We start from the raw sequence: 24,137 nt of genomic DNA on the forward strand, positions 1-24,137 counted from the left end.
GACCATGACAGTAACTCCAAGTAAATCACACTTCTGTGAAATCAAACTGTCCACTTAGGAAGCAACACTGAGTGACAATCAATTTCACATGCTGTTGTGCAAATGGGATAGACAACAGGTGGAAATTATAGGCAATTAGCAAGACACCCCCAATAAAGGAGTGGTTCTGCAGGTGGTGACCACAGAACACTTCTCAGTTCCTATGTTTTGGTCACTTTTGAATGCTGGCGGTGCTTTCACTCTAGTGGTAGCATGAGACGGAGTCTACAACCCACACAAGTGGCTTAGGTAGTGCGGCTTATCCAGGATGGCACATCAATGCGAGCTGTGGCAAGAAGGTTTGCTGTATCTGTCAGCGTAGTGTCCAGAGCATGGAGGCGCTACCAGGAGACAGGCCAGGACATCAGGAGACGTGGAGGAGGCCGTAGGAGGGCAAAAACCCAGCAGCAGGACCGCTACCTCCGCCTTTGTGCAAGGAGGAACAGGAGGAGCACTGCCAGAGCCCTTCAAAATGACCTCCAGCAGGCCACAAATGTGCATGTGTCTGCTCAAACGGTCAGAAACAGACTCCATGAGGGTGATATGAGGGCCCGATGTCCACAGGTGGGGGTTGTGCTTACAGCCCAACACCGTGCAGGACGTTTGGCATTTGCCAGAGAACACCAAGATTGGCAAATTCGCCACTGGCGCCCTGTGCTCTTCACAGATGAAAGCAGGCTCACTGAGCACATGTGACAGACGTGACAGAGTCTGTAGACGCCGTGGAGAACGTTCTGCTGCCTGCAACATCTTCCAGCATGACCGGTTTGGCATTGGGTCAGTAATGGTTTGGGGTGGCATTTCTTTGGAGGGCCGCACAGCCCTCCATGTGCTCGCCAGAGGTAGCCTGACTGCCATTAGGTACCGAGATGAGATCCTCAGACCCCTTGTGAGACCATATGCTGGTGCGGTTGGCCCTGGGTTCCTCCTAATGCAAGACAATGCTAGACCTCATGTGGCTTGAGTGTGTCAGCAGTTCCTGCAAGACGAAGGCATTGATGCTATGGACTGGCCCGCCCGTTCCCCAGACCTGAATCCAATTGAGCACATCTGGGACATCATGTCTCGCTCTATCCACCAACGTCACGTTGCACCACAGACTGTCCAGGAGTTGGCAGATGCTTTAGTCCAGGTCTGGGAGGAGATCCCTCAGGAGACCGTGCGCCACCTCATCAGGAGCATGCACAGGCGTTGTAGGGAGGTCATACAGGCACGTGGAGGCCACACACACTACTGAGCCTCATTTTGACTTGTTTTAAGGACATTACATCAAAGTTGGATCAGCCTATAGTGTGTTTTTCCACTTTAATTTTGAGTGTGACTCCAAATCCAGACCTCCATGGGTTGAAAAATTTGATTTCCATTTTTTTATTTTTGTGTGATTTTGTTGTCAGCACATTCAACTATGTAAAGAACAAAGTATTTCAGAAGAATATTTAATTAACTCAGATCTAGGATGTGTTATTTTTGTGTTCCCTTTATTTTTTTGAGCAGTGTATATAAAACATCCTGCACAATATGATAATGAATGTTGCGGATGTACATGGCTACATTTATACAAGTACAGGAAATAATGCACTATAATAATAGATGCAAGCATAACATATGGACTAAGCCCTCTGAGACACTTGGTCAATACATTTTGATCAAATGGGAATATTCTTGCAGATAGCTACTTTTGGTTCTGCAGCTGCTTTGTAATGCAGTATTTGCAGCTAAAAGGCACTGCACGGACACCCAGCCTCAGCTCCTCCTTGGCCGAAAGTTTTCCCTGCCTTTCACTATTCTACACAATTATTCTTCTTTCTAGCCTTTCCCTTCACTTTCCTTGACACTAGAATAGAAGCTTGATTGTGACTGTACACTGTCCCTAAAAAGAAAATTCTGTCACTGTTTTCTGACACTGCTAAACCCATCCACCCTCATTCACATCTAAAAACCGAATGACATTCTAGTCATTCTTCAAGGGAGCCTCCCTACCCGCTGCAGTTCTGATTGGCTCATCCAGGGTGCCTGTTGGCCTGTGAGCCGGTCAGGGCAAGTTCTTCCCCCCACTTCCTCTCAGGGTCATGTGAGTATCCTTCTTCCTGCACATTGTTTTACTGGATTCATTCATAGCGAATCTGAAAAACTTTGGGTTAATTTGGCGGACGAAATTTTGAACCTGATTCACTACAAACGGATTTGCTCATCTCTAACTTGCATTACTGTTGGCAGCACATTTTGTTTACACAGGGCAACATGCTGACGACTAGAGATGAGCGAAGTTCTCAAAAATTCTATTTAGCCGCTTCGCAGAATTTGACAAAAAAATTGCTTAGTTACGAATTACTTTGTCACAAGGCGCATTTCTGTGTGAATAGCGGGTGCAATGACAGGGAACGGCAATTGCACCTCTCCTATCATTGTACCCCTCAGATGCCATGTTCATTGTTGACCGCAGCTCCAGAGATCCATATTAAAGCATTTTACTGTTTGTAAATTAAATAATTTTTTTTAATCATACTTACCTCATCCATTTGATTACGGAGAGGCCGCGGTGGTCATCTCGCTGTAATATCCAGCATCATCACGTCGGCCGGCGTGGTGAGATACATCACGGTGCATGAGATTTTGCTCTCAAATGGATGAGATAAGTATTTACCGCCATTTTAGGGGACATTGATTTGTTACCACAAAGCACAAGGAAATTCACCTTTGTGGCTAATCAAATTTTTCCTTAAATTCAGATCGTAGTCTACTTCGTGAACTTCGATTTGCTCAATACTACTGATGACAGCTGATGACTTGCCCACATGAAAGGTGTGATAAAATGACAAACAAGCAGTTGCTTGTTTGTCCTTTGATTGGTGGACAGTTTGCACAAGCCAATTGTCGGAAGCATCCATTTTTCCACATTCTTGTACCATGATCTATATGCATGCTGTCCATTGGCTGCAAGTGACTGTATTAGGTATTAAAATGTCTGTGCTGGTTTACCCAAGGTCTGAAGAAGGACACTCTTCAAGGAAAAGCTAATTACAGAAGTTCTGCTTCTTATTTCTTGTGGTAATCTGCCAATCTCTCTCCTTCTTCATGCACTGCAGCTTTCTATTACGGGCAACTAATAATTCAGTCTTTGTGTTTCTATTGGCAGCAAATAAATGTAAAAAAGGGTAGTAAATATTTTATAATACATATTTATTTTATGTTAATACTGGTAAAAGTGTACTTTAAAATGAGCTGAAATAATTGGGAAGTGTTCGGCATGTCAGCCGATGTTTTTAACTTGTTACTTATTTTAGTTTATTTCATCAGCGCTATAAATTAAAAACCCAGCTTGTAGTTTAAATTACACGTTTGGGCCTCTTACATCTTGCCAGACATGTCAAGCTTGCCTCCATCCTTAGTTTCAGGAACCAGTATATTTAAAGGTGGCAGTAAGCCAAAGAATTTGTCAGAAACATTTCAAGTCTTTGCCAGCATAAAATACAGCACTTTGGAATTTTAAATATATTTTACACTGTACTTAAATAGAACCTGAACACACTGAACATGGTGTCTGAGCTGAAGGCAGCACGTTATAGAGCAGGAGGAGCTGAGCAGATTGATATAGGATTTTATGGGAAAAATGAGAATAACTTGTTTTTTATACATTTATATCCATTCTTATTCTGGACTTTAAAGTGAAGGAGGCGGTTTTAATGGTGATTGACAGCCTGCCCTCTATGATTGTACATACAGTGTCAATCACTGTTAGGAACGCCTCCTTGACTTCAAAGTAAAAAATCAGCAGGAATTTAAATGAATGAAATACAAGTCTTTCTGAATATTTCCCACCAAACTATATATCAATCTGCTCACCTCTTCCTGCTCTATAACATGCCGCCTGCAAAACCATTGTTAAACAGTAGAAAAATGATGATTTGCTCCATCACAATACAGAATTTGACTGTAGTAGTGCATTGACAGGAGACATTGACTCTAAGATTATACTTTTTTTTTTCCAGCAGGTTTAAAAATATTATAACGTCAAAATCATTGAGGTCAATTGGAAACACATCAAATATTGATCATTAAACCTGCCACTGTAGGCCAAGATGAGTGGAGCATAAAGGGTCGGACTGGCCCACCAGTACTAGAGGATCCTCCGGGGGGCCCAGGCTCTGATGCAATAGTCAGCCCCAAAGGTTCAGGAGAAGAAAAAAAACATTTGGAGTTGCCTTTGTAGGTAATCTCTTGCTACTAAATTTGAATCAAAACCTATTAAACATTATTGATGATATAAAAATAATTTACTCTGGTGGGCCCAGGGAATCCCAGTCCAACACTGCACTCTTCATACTGCCTACATGGAACCCATGCAATGTTATGAATAAAACTTGGCACTCAAAGTAAGAAATGTTTTGCTTGTGTCTTTATTCCATGGCAATCCAAAAGAGTACAAATACAATGTTTTCATCCAGAAACATGAAACCTTGTCAGATATGGACTGCAGAGGAGCAATGTATAAGCTGAATTCTATAGCAGTGCAAAGTGGAGTGGACTGCAGAGAGGAACCTGGAAAAAACACTGCTGAAGAACTTTGCTTATTCCTTGTTCCTCTCTGCACTCTATCTGAGCAAGGCCCTTGTTTTTGGACCGAAACATTTGGATGGTCATGGACTAGACATAAGCAAAATATTGCTTCCTTTGAGAGCCAAGTTTTATTCAATACATTGCATGGAGTAAGATCCTTTTTGTGCATCTCTGCAAGTTGTGCAAGGGCCGTATCCTTTTCCACTAAACATAAATTAGTTTTCCATTTTCAGCAGCCTATCAAGCAGACTGAACCCCCCCTCCCCACATAGCCAGACCCGCAAAGGGATTGCATACATACCTACTCCCCTACTGCCTTGCTCCGGTCACCGCGCATAAACACACCATTTGACAGTCACACACTGAGCTCACTCCATACATGGTGGATGCTAGCTATATAATACAGCAGGTACCCGTCGACAGTGACTGGGGTCGCTGATTCCAGTCATGTAACCTTCAGATGCTGATGTCAATAGTGACCGTGGCATCTGTGGGGGTAGACAGAGGAAGGGGGTTCCCTCTGTCCTCCGATCGAAGCCCCTGCAGAAAAATCGCAGGGCTCCGATTGGTTGCCATGACAGCCTGGGGCCTTTTGAAGTTTCCCAGGCTTGTCATGGCTAATTGCCTGAAAAGCTGTAACAGAGACATGGCTTCTCAGGCAGCCTCTCAGTATCCCATAGAGTGCAATAGTATTATATTGCAGTCTATAGGACAATTGACCAGATGATTGCATATTTAAGTTCCCTTAGGGGACGGAAAATTATAGTAAAAAATATACATAAAATGTTTTTTAAACAATTCGAATAAAAAGTGATCAAAAATGTACCCTAAAATAGTACAAATAAAAAACTATAGTTTGCCCCCACAAAAAAAAACAAGCCTTCATATACGTAGCTCTGTAGACGGAAATCTAAAAAAATGTTATGGCTGGCAAAAAATGGCAATGCAAAGAAACATTTTTTTTTTTTTTTAAACAGGTACCACAGAATAAGTACGTCATGTAACTTTTAGTGCACAGTGAACACGGTAATACCAAACCCCCAAAAACCTTGGTGGAATTTTTTATTTTTTTTTACAATTTCATCCTACAAAAATGTTTTTCCTGTTTTAGTATAGAAGCTATGATAAATGAAATGGTGCCATTAAAACTTGTCCTGCAAAAAAAAAATATTCTCTTATGGTGAACTTACTAAGAGTTCAAGAGGGGCCTGGATGTATTTTCTGGAGTGTAATAATATTACAGGTTATAGTTACTACAGATGGGTTGTTGATCCAGGGAGTAATTCTGATTGCCTGATTTGAGTCAGGAAGGAATTTCTTCCCCTAAAGTGAGGAAAATTGGCTTATACCTCACAGTTTTTTTTTGCCTTCCTCTGGATCAACTTACAGGATAACAGGCCGAACTGTATGGGCGGAAGTCTTTAATCAGCCTTACAAACTTCCTTACTATGTTACTATATGGCTAAATGAACAGAAAATGTAAAAAGTCATGGGTTTTGGAAATGGATGCGTTACGAATTTCACAAAATTGTATCCTCTAAACAAATTCTATGTTTTTGGGATTAGTTTAGGATGAATCACGTAAAAACTGCACCCAGCTCCATTTTACTGTTAATATTGTCGGAGAAAACGAAGATGGAGGAACATATGACACTGGGAGGAAGTGAGGGAGGGCTTGTCCTGATTGGGTTAGAGGCTGAAAGACAGCCTCATCAGCCAATCAGGGGGGCAGTAGGCAGAGAGATCCCTATGATGACCAGTATTCAGCTTCTGATCTGGAAGAAGTGTGTCTCGTATTGTTTGGCAAAAAAAAATTATAGACACAACCCACTAAGGTAGTTTGATAGGAACACTACTATATATCGTATTGTAAAACAGAAAAAAAAAATGTTTGTCGAGTGAAACTAAAAAAAAAAAAAAAAAAAAATTCTACCAAGGTTTTTTGGGGTTTGATATTACTATGTTCACTCTAAAGATATGTAGATATAATGTGTAGATTTTTTAACAGGGAAAGCTTTGAGGTAATGAGGAGCTGGTCACACCAGGCTTAATACAGCTGCTTTCCCCTTGGTGCTGCAGAAGCTCAGCTTGGCAGTTCTGCATTACAAAACCCCCTGCAAGAAAAAACTCATTTTCTATATAAACCTCTAGTTTCTAGATAGGTTTATTAGGCTTATTGCCAGCATAGCACACCAATAGCATTCTGCAAATTCTGATCAGTGCATTATAATCATATTATTAAACAAATTGCATTGTAACAAGAACATTTTATGGCAATAATGCCATTTTTATACCTATGTTATTGAACGCATAGTTCATAGACTTTTTACTGCAAACCCTGCATTGTTATAGCCATGTGAAAGGATGCATTACTGCATCAGAACGTGTTTGATAAGAATTTTAGTTCAAAGACATCTTATCACAAATACTGCATTGTTATATCTATGTTAGAAGACAAATTACTGCATGAGACAGTGTGTTTGATAGATATTTTAGTGCAAAAATGTCATTGTTGAACCAGTGACATTAAATGCATAGTTCAAAAACATTTCACCACAAATACTGCATTATTGAACTTGCAGCAACAGAAAGGTCTGCCATTGCACTGCTTGATCTGTGACATGCCAAATTACTTTATTACCAGGAAACACTGTGGGCCAGATTTATCATTACTCTGACAGCTCACTCCACTTTCACATAAGGCTAAAGTCAGATTTATGATCGGCCCTTTAAGACTGTAATAAATGTGGTTTGACGATAGCAGTTTATCCGTCAGTAAGCAGCTTTACAAAAGTCGCACATCTTTACGAAAAAGTCGCATGTTCTATTAAAAAGTCGCATAAGATAAGCATGGTCCTCACTGGAGTGAAATTGCGCATTTTTTTGCGACTTTTTTGTGACTTTTTAAATAGTCGCAATAGTAAATCTGTCTAGAGATTCATTTACATAAGAAAACATGTCCACTTTCAGAAAACTGGCGGGCATAGTGCAGAGCCAATAAAAGTCGCAAAATTTTGCGCAGTTTAAGCGATTGCGCAAAAATTTGCGACTTTTTCACTCCATTATTCTGACTTGAGCTAATGATAAATCTGGCCCAGTGTATGCAGCTTGCCGCAGCTTTCAGCGAGCAGACGCCTTCTGCAGGTGTGACTGACCAGGAAGCCCCTCTCCTACCTTCGCAGAGTCACCCACCTGCAGCTATCTCTGCTACCAGAAGCAGCAGAAGCCAGAGCAGCAATAGCAGCCATCAACGTGATGTGCCACGCCACAATGATGCAAATCAACAAATGGAGATGTACCAGCTCAACACCCAGGTTCAGTCCTACCTGGACTTTGGCCTTTCTCCAACACATACCGTGTTCTATGACCCCATGGACTTCTAGGCAGACAGATTGGAACAGTGGCCAGTACTGGCCCAGTGTGATGTCTCTGTTTTGTCTTTTCCAGCCTCCAGGATCATCTCAGAGAGGGGTTTCAGCATGGCAGGGGGCATAGTGATTCTCAAAAGGTCAAAGTTGTCCTACCCCAGTTCATTTTTATAAAACTTCACTTTTGTCAAAATTAACAAGGCATGGATCCATGAGGATTTGCACCCACCATCAGCTGATGCCAATGAATAGATCTGCTGTTGCTGGTGGTGCTACATCATGTCACTGCCGCTGTCTGCCTGCCTACCATCATGTTCTGTACCATACAGCTGCTGCTGTCGCTGCTCCTCATGCCTCTGCTACTGTCTGCCTTTCTACCATCATGTTCTGTACCATATGGCTGCTGCTATCGCTGCTCCCCATACCTCTGTCACTGTCTGCCTGCCTACCATCAAGTTCTATACTGTATGTCTGCTGTCGCCATCATACCGCTGTTTGCCTGCTTACCATTATGTTCCATACCTTATGGTTGTTGCCACCACCATTATGCCACAGCTGCTGTCGGCCTTCCTACCATCATGTTTCATACCCTATGGCTGCTGCCACCATCATGCCACTGTTGGTCTGCTTACCATTATGTTCCATATCATATGGCTGCTGCTGCCACCACCACTGCAGTACCTACTCCCTGCTGCTAATCCCCCACTGCCACTTCCATTACCCCTACTGCTACAACCATTACCACTACACAGACATCACTACTACTATCCCTAAACAGCCTAACCGTTGTCTCCTTCTTTTATAGGTACCTGGAACGTCTGTTGAATAGAAGGACCAATCACCATTCCCTGAGGGCACCTGCAACTTTTCCCAGACGTCATTTGCCAATGACTTTACCAATCAATTCCTGTTGCCAGGTAAGAAATTATTAACTTTATTGTACACCACATACACTTATACAATGAAAGGAACCATGTCATTATGTGTTCCCTTCATTGTATATACAATTCCGGGCCCATACAGACTGTTCCTGGCTACCAGTACTTCTGTACATGCTCCACAATCCTCTATATCTGCGCATGCGCCAGATGCATCCACTTGCCATTCAGCGCCTGTGCTAAAGTACTGGTACTTCATATGCAATTCAGCCATATAACATTTTGAATATTTGTTGTTAGATGAGAAGGATACTACTCACGCTTCAGAAGACCTCATTGTCCTTTCTTTACTTTTTTTTTCACAATTAAAAAGTGTTGCATGGCTCTCAGGCCCACTTGTTCAGAGTTTGCCAAGTTGTAAACCACATTTAAGCGCTTAAATGTGGTTTACAACTCGGCGAACTCTGAACAAGTGGGCCTGAGAGCCATGCAACACTTTTTAATTGTGAAAAATAAAGTAAAGAAAGGACCATGAGGTCTTCTGAAGCGTGAGTAGTATCCTTGTCATCTAACAACAAATATTCAAAATGTTATATGGCTGAATTGCAAATGAAGTCTGAGTATCTGAGTCAAAGTGAGACTCTAAGTCAGCCAGAAATGTAAAATACAAGGGAGTACCCTGATTGATTATACTAAAGTACTGGTAGCCAGGAACAGTCTGAGGAACCTGAAGAGGTCACATGAACAAGTCCCTTGGCCACCCCCTTTTTTCAGCTTATGGAAGAGGAAGTTCCTAGGGATTATGTTTAATTACACGATAACGGGACAGATGGGGCCTTCACTATGACAACTGGTGGACTGTACAAAGTCATGTATGGTTGTATGCAGTCAACATGACTGTTTATGGCATTTTGAGAAATGTCATTGTAAATTGGCCAACCCATATAACGAATGCCATCTATTCATTCTCAAAGATGATTTGTCAAATAATATTGGTCAGTGGCTGTGATCAGAACCAGAGGCAGATTTAAAGAGGCACTCCTATAAACATTTTTTGTCCCCTCTCCTTTAAATGTGCTTGTATACATAAGTGATTGTTTAAAACATTTGCTCAGCGAATAATTTATGATATTTCAGCCTTTGGAAATTGTGGCTGTCACTCCATGTAACTCTGCTGGACAGGAAGTTAGTTCCTCTATTCATTCCTTGGAGACTGACATTAAGGCTATCTTACAGACAGCAGATTCTGTGAAATCCCATGGAACTCATGAAGGGTACCATGGGGCAAAGGCTAGGATTGTCAGAGGAATGTCTGAAATAACATTAGAAGAGCACCCCCGTCAGTCAGCTATTTGAAGAGGAGACACCACTTAAAGGGGTTGTCCGAGTTATTTTTTTGTTCTTTCTATGTTCCTAACTAGGCAAATGTAACAGCTTTCCAATTAACTCACTTTATCTCCAGTGGCTGGTTTCTCAGATTTCACTGAGGATCACATGACCTGTGATGTCAGCTTCTCTCCCTGCTCTAATAAAGTTCGTTTACAAGCCTGTAAATGAGATGTCACTGTGCTGGCCACGCCCCCTTCACTGCCGGCTGTCTGCTCTATCCTAGGATTTTTAACCCCTTCAGCTGCACAGACTGGCTAACTGCAGCAGGCAGTGAGGAGACAATTCTGGGCACAGGAGCTGACAGACTAGAGAGAGCATTGCACAAAAAGGTAGGGGGAAGATCCTGTGTGTATTAGCAGTGTCATTATACAGGTAGGACTTGTAGTTCTACACTTACAAGTTTCTGTTGATTCTCCCAGCACTCAGGGCAGCTCTTGTATCCACTCCCTTAGCAGTGTAATTATACAGCTGGGACTTGTAGTCCTACACATACAACATGCTGCTGATTCTCCCAGCAGGCAGACATGTCACTCAGGGCAGCTCTTGTATCCACTCCCTTAGCAGTGTCATTGTACAGCTGGGACTTGTAGTCCTACACATAGAACATGCTGCTGATTCTCCCAGCAGGCAGACATGTCACTCAGGGCAGCACTTGTATTCACTCCCTTAGCAGTGCAGGGGGAGGGGCAGAGATTGTTTTTATTGCATGTAAACAAAGGGCCAGAAAAGAACCAGGGAAATGAGGAAATATATATATTTTTTTTGCATAAAACTTGCTTAGCTTAGTTATATATTGCTGCCCATGAGATTTTCAGTGCTATATTTTTTTTTTCATAACTCGGACAACCCCTTTAAAGGGTTTCTGTCACCCCACAAAACTCTTTTTTTTTTTTTGGATAGTTATATTCCTTATAGCGCGATATAGGAGAATATAATAGTCTTACTTTCATGCGGCCGATTCTTTAGAAAACGAAGTTTTATAATATGTAAATCAGGGCTCTACCAGCAAGTAGGGCGTCTACTTGCTGGTAGCCGCAGCAGAAAACCGCCCCCTCGCCGTGTTGATTGACAGGGCCAGCCGGGATCTCCTCCTCCGGCCGGCCCTGTCAGTATTTCAAAAATCGCGCGCCTCTGTTCATTCGGCGCAGGCGCTCTGAGATGAGGAGGCTCGTCTCCTCAGAACTCCCTCAGTGCGCCTGCGCCGATGACATCACCGAAAGAGAAGACAGCTTTAGGGATTTAAGTTTTTCTGTCTTGGCATAGTGTCACTGTCAGAGAGGTGCAGTCCTTGTTGGGTTTGTGTAATGCAAGGCACCAACAAACAGACCAGTGATGAAAGCAAAAAGGTGTTTATTTACCAGAAACATAAACGTCCAGGACACTTGCTGGTAACAAGGAATAATAACAAAAACCAGGCAAGGAGATTCCAGGAATAGTCCCAACCAGTGCTGAATGATGCTGTGCACTTGGCAGTCGAGTCACTCCAGATCTTGGGTCCGCTGCAAAGGACAAAGTTCCTGGCAGTCTTCAGTCACTAGCAGTTGTGACCTATACCTGTTTGAGGGAAAATAACAGTGGGCACTGATCACCCTGAGAGACCTCCTTTTAAATGCCTGCTGACCAATCCCAGGGTGCCAAGTGTCCACTACCATAGGTGAACAAATTGCCCTGCACCTGAGTACATGGCCTAAGGCAATCACAAGTTGATTAACCCATGGCTGGCTCCCTAATCCACTTTGCTCTTGTGAGTCAGTATACTATGCGCCACTGGTCGACGAAGCGCATAAGAAGCGCGTACTCGCGACCGTGTATCCCTTTGCGAACCTGCCCTCGTGCGTACGCACGGACGCATGATTGACTCAGCGCGAGTATGCGAGCGCGTGGACCCAGATGCGGAAACGGAAGTCGCAGGAGACACCGGAGACAACCCTGGCCGCGGCGTCTTGTCACTCGCCTGGCCACTCTGTCCCCGGGACTCCGACGGTCCTCCCCTCCGATGTCCACGCGAACGCATCCCCGCACTGGCTCGCAAAGGGGTCAGCGCTGGTGCATCAGAGACACACATAACCTGTCCCGCAACTCCACGAGGATCTCTCTTCGTTCCCCTGGAGTGCAAAGCAGGTGAGGATCTTACATTACCCCCCCCTCGAGGAGGCGGCTCTGAAGACTCCAAGCAAGCTTTCCCCGGATTATCCCGGTGAAAGGCTGCCACCAACTCATCCGCATGCACCTGGCGAGCAGGTATCCAACATCTCTCCTCTGGACCAAAACCCTTCCAGTCCACCAAGTATTGAAGAGACCTTTGGACAAAACGAGAGTCCAAAATTCTGTTCACCTCGAACTCCGGTACCCCTTGGACCTCCAGCGGGGATGGGGTCTGAATGAAGGGAGCGGAGTCGGCTGCCGATTTGAGAAGTGAAACATGAAAGGTGTTCACTCCTCGGATCGACGGTGGAAGAGCAACCTTGTACGTAACTCGGTTGATCTTTTGTGTCACTGGGTATGGGCCAATGAATCGAGGACCCAACTTGGAAGATGGCTGACGCAGCGGAATGTTCCGGGTGGAGACCCACACCTGATCTCCCACCTTAAACTTTTGCTCTACGGTGCGATGACGATCAGCAAACTTCTTCTGTTGCGCCACCGCACTGCGGAGATTCCGCTGGGCCGACGACCAAATGGGATGTCTATCCTCGAACCATTGATCCACCACCGGTGAGTCAGTGGAGGGAGAAGAGAGTCTTGGATCCCTGCCCTCCTGGCAGTCTGACACGAAGCACCGGAGATATTGCTCCAGGGTCTGGTTAGTCCTTTCCGTCTGACCGTTGGTCTCTGGGTGAAAACCAGAAGAAAAAGACAAATTAATACCCAATCGGGAGCAGAAAGAACGCCAGAAGCGAGAGATGAATTGCACTCCTCTGTCTGAAACAATGTCATCCGGCGCTCCTTGTAATCGAAAGACATGATTCAAGAACAGATCTGCCAATTCTCTGGCCGAGGGCAATCCAGGGAGTGGGATAAAATGGGCCATCTTACTAAAACGGTCCACCACTACCCAGATTACCGTACTTCCAGAGGACCTTGGCAAATCTGTGATGAAATCCATGGAAATGTGAGTCCATGGAGCCTGGGGAATTGGCAGTGGGAGTAAAGTCCCAGAAGGGGCAGACCGGGACGGTTTACATCTGGCACAAACAGTACATGCCTGGGTATAGGCCTTAACATCCACGGACATGTTGGGCCACCACACGTGACGTTTAACAAGGGCAAGTGTTTTCTTAACACCCAAATGCCCGGCAGACTTTGAGTCATGAAGCTGTTGGATGACCTTCAATCGAAGGTTAATGGGTACAAACCATCGACCCTCGGGTTTGTCAGGTGGACTCTCTGCCTGTGAAGGCTCAAGAAGAGAGGACAAGTCCTCCATTACTTCTGCGGCCCCCAGGGCAGCAAGAAAACATTTAGTTGGGAGAATGGTTTCTGGCTCAGAGTCCAGGGCGGAAGCAGCCTCGGGGAAGCAGCTGGACAGGGCATCTGCCTTCACGTTTTTGGAACCTGGTTTATAAGTGAGGCGGAAATTGAAGCGGGTGAAAAACAATGCCCACCGGGCTTGTCGGGAGTTGAGTCTTTTGGCACTCTCTAGATACTCCAAATTTTTGTGGTCAGTGTAAACCGTGATGGGATGTTCTGCACCCTCTAGCCAATGTCTCCACTCTTGAAAAGCCAATCTTACTCCCAGAAGCTCTCTATTGCCGATATCATAATTACACTCGGCTGGAGAGAGCTTCCGAGAGAAGAAGGCACAGGGATGTAACCTCTCAGGGTCCCCAGAATACTGTGAGAGAACTGCCCCTACACCGACCTCTGAGGCATCGACCTCGAGAACAAAAGGTCTGGAGGTGTCTGGATGAGTAAGAATTGGTGCCGTGCAAAAGGCCTGTTTCAGCGTCTCAAAGGCTCTGACTGCCTCTCTCGTCCACTTAGAAGGATTAGCTCCCTTCTTAGTGAGGTTGGTGAGAGGTACTACTATCGCAGAAAAATTCTTAATAAACTTGCGGTAGAAGTTGGCAAAGCCTAAGAAACGCTGCAACCCCTTAAGATCCTTAGGCTGAGGCCAATCCAAGACAGGAGAAAGTTTGGATGGGTCCATAGCCAATCCCTTTTCTGAGATAATGTACCCCAGGAAAGGCAACTCCTTCACCTCAAACAGACACTTCTCAAGTTTGGCATAGAGGCGGTTCTCCCTCAGCTTCTGGAAAACCTGACACACGTGTCTCCGATGAGAGACCAGATCCGAAGAGTAGATTAGTATGTCATCTAGATAGACAACAACACATCTATCCAAGAAATCTCTGAGAACATCGTTGATGAACTCCTGGAAGACCGCGGGAGCATTACAGAGACCGAAAGGCATCACGAGATACTCGTAATGCCCGTCTCTGGTATTAAATGCGGTCTTCCATTCGTCACCCTCTCTAATGCGAACTAAATTATAAGCACCCCTTAAATCGAGTTTGGTGAAGACTCGGGCCCCTGCCACCTGAGAAAACAGATCATCAATCAGAGGCAGTGGATACCGATTCTTCACCGTAATCCGATTAAGGGCACGATAATCGATGCAAGGTCTCAAGCCTCCATCCTTCTTCTCCACAAAGAAGAATCCAGCTCCAGCAGGGGAAGTGGATGGACGAATGAAATTCTTCTCAAGGTTCTCTTTAATATACTCCCGCTGAGCCTGAACCTCAGGCCCAGTGAGATTATAAAGATGCCCTCGTGGTGGCATGGTACCTGGCAACAGGTCTATAGGACAATCATATGACCTGTGGGGAGGTAACACATCAGCCCCCTGAGGACTGAACACATCTCGGAAATTATGATACTGCTGTGGTAAAGTACTTAATACTTCCATGGAGGCTAGTGACAGGTCGGGACGAATGCACTTAGTAAGGCATTCCGTACTCCACTGACAAATAAGACCCGAGCGCCAGTCCACTACTGGATTATGGAGCCTTAACCAAGGGAGACCCAAAATCACGGGAGTGGATGGCATGTCAAGGACAAAAAGGCTTAAGGTCTCCCGATGATCAGCCCCCACCGTTACCTGTATTCCTGGAGTCATCCACACTGCACGACCATCTTGAAGAGGGGAACCATCAATCGCGGTCACTGACATGGTGGTTTTTGGCTGGATCAACGGGATGCCAAGTCGACGAACCAAGGTTGAGTCCACAAAATTCCCAGCGGCCCCAGAATCGATTAGTGCTGAAAACTCATGGACCTTGTCTTGCCACCGTAAGGATATGGATACCATCACCCGGCTTGGAGGAGGGATAATAGCACCTAGGGGGTTCTCCTCTATGCCCCCTAGGTTCATTTGTTTCCCGCCGGCAGGAGGGGACAGGTTTTAACGAGGTGTCCAGACTTTCCGCAAAATAGGCACAGGCCTTTCTGTTGGCGACGAGCTCGTTCTGCCTGTGTGAGATGGGAGGATCCAACCTCCATTGGCTCTTCGGCCAATTTAAGAGGCCCTGGATGTGGTCGAGAGGATGAAAACCGAGACGACCGTTCCACTCGCCTCTCACGGATTCGCCTGTCGGCATCGATTGCCTGAGAGATAGCCATTTCCAACGAGAAGGGGGTAGGCAAGGCCAAAAGAAGATCCCGGACCGCATCCGAAAGTCCCAAACGGAAGCGATGGCATAGGGCTGCGTCGCCCCAGGTGGTGAAAGCTGCCCATCGCCTGAATTCTGCAGCGTATTCTTCAGCTGGGCGGCGGCCTTGTTGAATATGCTCAAGATTGGTCTCTGCGGTGCGAGTACGATCCGGGTCATCGTAAATCACAGCCATAGCCTCGAAGAAGGCGTCCACTGACAAAAAAGCTGTATGGTCTTGAGGCAAATTAAATGCCCAACGTTGGGGGTCTCCACGTAGCAGTGACATTACAATCCCAATTCTCTGCCTGAGAGTGCCAGAAGCCATCGGACGCAACTGGAAATAAAGGAAACAGGAGTCCCTGAAGTTTAAGAACTCCTGTCGCTCTCCTGTGAAGGGGTCAGGCAGAGGGATCTTAGGTTCTGTTTGATGCCTTGCGATAGTGACGGGTAGTGCTGAGGCTCCCTGGATCAGCTGCTGAACCTCCTCCATCACAGTTGTCAGTTGCTCTTGGATTTGCGCTGCAGCGGCTGCTGGTATATTTGGGCGTCGTTGGAACAGCAGGTTAACGGCTCCCGTTAATTCACTCAGCTGCTGCTGGATCTTGTCCATGGCAACTGTTAGTTGGGCCCACTGTTCTGTAATGCAAGGCACCAACAAACAGACCAGTGATGAAAGCAAAAAGGTGTTTATTCACCAGAAACATAAACGTCCAGGACACTTGCTGGTAACAAGGAATAATAACAAAAACCAGGCAAGGAGATTCCAGGAATAGTCCCAACCAGTGCTGAATGATGCTGTGCACTTGGCAGTCGAGTCACTCCAGATCTTGGGTCCGCTGCAAAGGACAAAGTTCCTGGCAGTCTTCAGTCACTAGCAGTTGTGACCTATACCTGGTTGAGGGAAAATAACAGTGGGCACTGATCACCCTGAGAGACCTCCTTTTAAATGCTTGCTGACCAATCCCAGGGTGCCAAGTGTCCACTACCATAGGTGAACAAATTGCCCTGCACCTGAGTACATGGCCTAAGGCAATCACAAGTTGATTAACCCATGGCTGGCTCCCTAATCCACTTTGCTCTTGTGAGTCAGTATACTATGCGCCACTGGTCGACGAAGCGCATAAGAAGCGCGTACTCGTGACCGTGTATCCCTTTGCGAACCTGCCCTCGTGCGTACGCACGGACGCATGATTGACTCAGCGCGAGTATGCGAGCGCGTGGACCCAGATGCAGAAACGGAAGTCGCAGGAGACACCGGAGACAACCCTGGCCGCGGCGTCTTGCCACTCGCCTGGCCACTCTGTCCCCGGGACTCCGACGGTCCTCCCCTCCGATGTCCACGCGAACGCATCCCCGCACTGGCTCGCAAAGGGGTCAGCGCTGGTGCATCAGAGACACGCATAACCTGTCCCGCAACTCCACGAGGACCCCTCTTGGTTCCCCTGGAGTGCAAAGCAGGTGAGGATCTTACAGTTTGTTAGTATTTTGTTGCAGGATAATGCCTATGGGGCGTGTTTTCTGCAGGCAATTATCTTTGAGAGTTGCTGGAGTGCGTAATCCTTGTTTGCATGTGTCATTAAATAAAGATATTAGGGACGATTTGTTGGTTTGGCTGAGTTTTCTGCAGGATTTTAATGGCAGGTCTATGTGGCAAGAGGAGTTTATAGATGCTGCTTAGTTAAATCTGTTCACAGACGCGGCAGGTAGTGTTGGTTTCGGTGCATACTGGAGTGGGCATTGGTGTGCTGCTGCTTGGCATGATTCCTGGGTCACGAATGCTGTACTGAAGAATCTGGTTTTGTTGGAGCTTTTCTCGGTAGTGGTAGCTTTGGCTTTGTGGGGCAGATTTTTTCAGAATAAACGGATTCGTTTGCATACAGACAATAAAGGAGTATTATTTGCTGTTAACTGTTAACAATGTCATCCAAAAGCCCATTGGTGGTGAAGCTCTTAAGACATCTGGTGTTACTTTGTTTAAAATTCAGATGGATCGTTTTCGCGCTTTGGCTCCATCGGCGGATGTTTGCGGGACTCCATGTCCAGAGCACCTGTGGGGGTTGATTTGGTCTTAGCGCTGGATTTATTGAGCCGTTCAGTGGCAGCTTCAACGTGGAAAAGTTATATGTCAGCCTGGTTACGCTGGGATCGTTTTACAGCTGGTTTATCCTTATCGCCTTTGCTATTAGACGATTCTTTAGCCTTGTCATTTTGTTTGAAATTATTTGAAGAAAAGCTGGCACATAGCTCAGTGTCTAGGATTTTGTCCGGTGTTTCCTTTTTCCTAAAATTATTTGGTTCTAGGTCCTTTTCAGATTTCTTTTTAATTAAACAGCTTCTGAAAGGTTACAAATCTATTGGATATCTGCCAGATGGTAGATGTCCTATCTCACCCGAATTGTTGATACAATTGTGTAAAGTTACCAGCTCTGTTTGTTTTTCTGGCTTTGAAGCTTCTTTGTTTCGTACAGAGTTTACTTTGTTATTCTTTGGTGCCTTAAAGATTGGTGAATTGTTGCCGCGTTCTCGTTTTGACCAGTCTGGTTTATGTTTACGTCATGTTTCAGTTAGAGGTTCTATATTGTCTATTTTTGTTGCAAGGTCTAAAACTGATCAGGCGGGTAAGGGTTATTATGTGAAAATAGGTTCAATTATGGATAAAAGGATATGTCCTGTTGATGCGGTTTTGCATTATTTGGCAATCCGGCCCAGGGTTAGCAACACTAATTTTCTTTTGCACCAAGATCTGTCTCCTCTGTCCCAATTTCAATTTAGGGCAGTGCTAGCTAAATGTTTTGGAGAAGCTTGGTTTGGGTGCTCATTTCTTTTCTTCCCATTCTTTTCGTATTGGAGCAGCAACATCTGCGGCTCATACAGGATTGAATGAGTCGGCTATTAGACGGATTGGGAGGTGGTCGTCTGATAGGTATCAACTGTATGTCAGACCTCATTTGCTGATTGATTAACATGTTTTAGTTTTTACAGGTCGTACGGTATGGATTCTGGGCAATTCTTATGTACACTGGGCGAATAGGAGGGCCGCAGAGCGCTGCTACGGATTAAATTTATCGCTACCTCCAGATTCTGTCAAGATCTGCTGGGTTGGAGTTCGGGGTCTTCGGTGGTCAGGTTTGATCGATCTCATTTTACACCACATGTGTTGCCTAACCCGGACATTGTCATTATTCATCTAGGTGGCAATGATGTAGGCGGCAAAGACACCATGGAGTTGATATTTCAAATGAAGAAAACGATGTCAGATTTGCGTTGCCTCTTCCCTGAAATGAGGCTTGTTTTCTCCGAAATTATCTCTAGGTGGTGTTGGAGGGTTTATCCTGCCTTAGGCTTTAAGGACAAGGGCCGGAGGCGGATTAACCGCGCTTTGTCTAAGTTTATGCCTTTATTAGGTGGTTTTTCTTTCAGGCATGTGGATTTGGAGAGTGGAGAGGCAGGCCTGTTTTTCAATGATGGTATACATTTATCGGATATCGGTTATGATATTTTCAACCTCAACCTGCAGGCTATGATAGAAATAGCTGTGGGGGGGGGGTGGGTCCCTTGCTGCCTTCTTGAAGGCGCGGCGGGACTGGTGGGTGGTTGATATAGTCATCCCGGGATGGGATCGACTCGGATGTATTTATGGTTTAAACGAGTCTGAGTTTATGACTAGGCTCATGGTATTTATATGGTTAATATTTTGAGTATATTAAAGTTGGTTTGAGTTTAAATAAACAGGCCTCGGCTTATCTCCACTTTCTAGTCTCGTGTTTTTATTACATTAAGGTTCTATAAAAAAAAATATATATAAATATATAAATAAAAATGTTATTATTGTGTGTTTGGGAGCATGTGCCATGTATTGCCATGCAAGAGTAGTCCCACTTTCAAGATCTTACACATTTGAGTCTTTACAACATATGTTAAAGTTGCTCCACTGTCATGCTACTATTTGATGCTTCTGTATTTAACACAGTTCACATATGACGAGTCACAGATATGGAAGGAGTGTGGAGAACTGTGCATTGCGGTGCAGATTTGGAAAGAGCTCCCTCCCAAGTCATATTAACCAGAAGATGGTGTTATAGAACAAATAAACCCATCATGCGAAAAACAAGTTCTCACACAGGTATGTTGATCGAGAAATAAAAATGTTATGGTATTGGTACGCAACAGTGAAAAAATGAAGAAAAAAAAAATCATATTATCACTTACTAATAGTGATTGTTTATCTGTAATGCCCATTTTCCTGCACTCCATCATGCTGACATTTTCCACTGTGTTGTTTCTCTATCCCAATGACATTACGTATACATCTGAGTTGTGCAAAGGCTTGCAAGGCACTGACCTGTAGACACAACATCCTTATCTGTGTCCCTTACCTATAGACACGATGCTGTGTATTATGATGGTTTTTTTTCAGCAGGCTTCAAGCAGGCTTGGATCTAGGGCTGCCATCAGAAATTTTAGGGCTCTCCCATTTTTATTCACAATGTTTACCAATCACCATAAATAATATGATCACTATATTGTGATATGATTGCAGGGATACCAAATACTCTTTTGTGATAGTTACTAAAAATGCTAAGCCCTAAAAAATCCATGTTAGAGAAGAGCTCTTTTGTAGAGGAGTGAATAAAGCAGCTGTTCACTGTACAGATGGTCCGGGGTTCAAAGTTAGAAAGTAGAAATTTTGCTTTCCATCTTTTTTTATGGTAAAAGTTATTGTTACTCGAAAAATAATTAAGCAAAAACCATTAAAGTTTTTGTAACATCCTCAGTATGAAATCTCACCAAACAGTATTTGGTATTCCTATAATCATAATAAGCTGTACAATATAGTGAAAACATTATTATTTATGGTGATTGGTAAGTGCCACAATTTTTTCCCTTTCATTTCAGTAATATGCTGTATGCTTACTGTTATGCCTGTAAAGAAAAGTGCTCTTTAAGCACTGAAAATTCAGCCCTTCCCCCCGAAAATGTCTATAGTGTAATGGAAGCACTTCTGCTTAACATACAAAAGGTCTAGAATTCAAATCCTGCTGAAGACCTGTTAAATTATTTATCTACTAAAAGTCTCTGCTGGAAGAGGGTCCCTACCCATATCCAACACTGCTTCATTAGTATTCACTAATGTCGCTTTGGGCCCTGCTTGGATCTGTGATGTTCCAGCTGGGAGGGGAAGGAGAGACAGAGACCTGAAGCTACAGACACTCCCCATAAGTCTTTGGCGATTCTTTGCCCTAGAAGGTGCTCCACATGAAATAAGAAATTAATCAACTCACCTGCTCTTGTCACTTGGTTCCGGCATTGTGACTACATTCACCTTCTGGACCCAGCAGTGACACGCTTCTTGGGGATATGTCACCACTGAGGCCAGTGATTAGCTGCCGCTGCGCACATGACCCAGTTTGGAAGGCCAGACCCAGATTGGAAGCATCACTGAACAGTTATAGTGCTGGAACCTGGCTATCTTATTTTAGGTGAAGCACATTCTGGGGTATAATAAAAAAAAGAGATTTTTAGGTTAATAGCCTATTCTGACACAGTGTTCATTTTAGGAAATGGTCAGATATCATAGTCACATATCAGAATAATTTCAGTATGAGGCAAAATACTCACCCCGATGCCTGACCCTGACATCTGACCCCAACACCTGACCCTGACCTTGACACCTGATCTTGATACCTGACCCTGACACCGACACCTGAATATGACCCTGACTTTCATATTTGACTCTGACATCTGAGTTGGACTTATGCTCTTCATAGATCAGGGTCAAAGTCAGAATGAGTTATAGATATACTGTGTATTTGTATGCTAAATCACACAACAAAGGAAAGTCTATAGCTAAGATTCTGGTTATGCGTCTGAAATGCTGTACGCTAACATGTTACAGTGAGTGCATAGCTCAGTGGTTAGGTTATTGCTTTGTATACTAGAGTTTTTGGGTTCAAAACCCATTAGAAACTTTAAAACAACAAGTTAATGTTTTTAAACATTAGATAAGAGACAAATTCAAGTGATGTGTGACGCCGATATCTGACTTTCCTGGCTAGTCAGCGTCACAATGACTTTTAGGTTTACTGTATTTTTGTATGCTAAATCACATTGATGAAGAAAATCCCAAACTAAAGTAAGGAAAGCCTATAGCTCAGTGGTAAGCCAGTTGCCTCATATACAGTGTTCCTGGGTTCAAAACTCCTTTCAGCCTTTAAAAAAATAACATTTTATTAAGCCCTAGATAAGAGACAAATTCAAGTGATGCGTGATGCTGATATCTGACTTTCTTCACTGGTCAGCATCAATGTCACAATGAATTTTAGGTTTATTGTATTTTTCTTGTATACTAAATCTCATAGATGAAGAAAATCATAAACACTAGTGTCTACATCTATAGCTTAGTGGTAGACACTTGCTTTACATGCAGTGTTTTTGGGCTCAAAACCCCTTTCAGACTTGTAATAAAATTTATATTTTATTGAGCCCTAGATAAGAGACAAATTCAAGTGATGTATGTAGTCCTTTTTTATTTTATTGAGAGTACATGGGCAGCGCTATAGTAAGGGGGGCACTAATTTACTGTATCTTCACCTATTTCCAGGTGACTGAGTGCTATTTCATTTTTTTGTTGTCTTGAAAGAGTCACTGTACAATAAAATAATGTATTCTTATTTCTTAGGAAGGAGCCTAATTATCAGATCTATAAATAACTTTATTGAAATTATTTGTCGGCATCCACCCAAACATAAGCTGCAAAGATATGACTACAAGGAGTCTCACTAGTCCACTGCATGTAAAGCAAGTATCTTACCACTAAGCTATAGATGTAGACGTTAATGTTTATTATTTTCTTCATCTATGAGATTTAGTATACAAAAAAATGCAATGAACCTAAAGGTCATTGTGACGCTGACAAGTCAGATATCAGCGTCACACATCACTTGAATTTGTCTCTCATCTAGGGCTTAATAAAATGTTATTTTTTCTAAAGGCTGCACGGGGTTTTTAACCCAGCAGCACTGTATATGAGGCTGTAGGCTCTTATCTATAGTCTCTTATCTAATGTTTAAAAACATTAACTTGTTTTTTAAGGTTGCTAATGGGTTTTGAATTAATTCCTGAGTGAGAGGTCAGAACTGATGCATGCCTGCGCTCTAAGATTACCTGAAGTCAAAATATTATTCAGAAAAGGGTAATCCTAAAACATAACATTTATTAATAATGCAGATAAAATATATAATGTCCTAGATATAGTGTGCAAAGACAAACATTGGGATAGAGGGTAGTGGACCTCCAATTAGTGCAATAATAATTATCCCAAATGAAAAACATATAAAGAATAAAGTGCACTGCGGCACTAGTAACCAGCAAGTCCTACCGGTACCAAGGGACGGTCACCAGATCCTTCACCACAAGCTGTATTCGTGATGTACCCATCTAAGGATGATGTCCAGTAGACAAAAAGATGGCAGTAAGGCTCCATTCACACGTCCGCATTTTCGTTCCGCTTTTTGCGGAACGGAATTGCGGACCCATTCATTTCTATGGGACCTGGAATTGCGGATCCGCACTTCCGGGTCCGCATTTCCGTTCCCGAAAAATATAGAACATGTCCTATTCTTGTCCGCATTTGCGGACAAGAATAGGCATTTTCTATTAAGTGCTGGCGATGTGCGGACCGCAAAATGCGGAATGCACATCGCCGATGTCCGTGAATGCCGACGTGTGAATGCCGACGTGTGAATGCAGCCTAATACACAGCTATGTAGGGTCCCTGTTCAAGCCCTATGGCTATCTAGCCGTTCAGCCCTGATACTAGATAATGAGTAGCAGGGCTTGAACAGGGACCCTACATAGCTGTGTATTACTGCCATCTTTTTGTCTACTGGACATCATCCTTAGATGGGTACATCACGAATACAGCTTGTGGTGAAGGATCTGGTGACCGTCCCTTGGTACCGGTAGGACTTGCTGGTTACTAGTATCAGGGCTGAACAGCTAGATAGCCATAGGGCTTGAACAGGGACCCTACATAGCTGTGTATTAGGCTGCATTCACACTAATTGGGGGTCCACTACCCTCTATCCCAATGTTTGTCTTTGCACACTATATCTAGGAAATTATATATTTTATCTGCATTATTAATAAATAATGGGTTTTGAACTCAAAAACTCCCATATAAAAATCAATTACCTAACCACTGAGCTATGCACTCATATAATACTGTAACATGCTAGCTTACAGCATTTGAG

At 43.9% G+C, this 24,137-nt stretch overlaps 1 protein-coding gene across 2 annotated transcripts in view; it reads right to left on the bottom strand.

Moving 5' to 3' along the window:
• The window catches only part of SCRG1 (stimulator of chondrogenesis 1), a 200,609-nt gene that overhangs the window by 59,016 nt on the left and 117,456 nt on the right, over nucleotides 1-24,137 (bottom strand). The gene's annotated exons all lie outside the window — the stretch shown is intronic.

This window comes from Bufo bufo, chromosome 2, assembly GCF_905171765.1.
Source record: "Bufo bufo chromosome 2, aBufBuf1.1, whole genome shotgun sequence".
Lineage (NCBI taxonomy): Eukaryota > Metazoa > Chordata > Amphibia > Anura > Bufonidae > Bufo > Bufo bufo.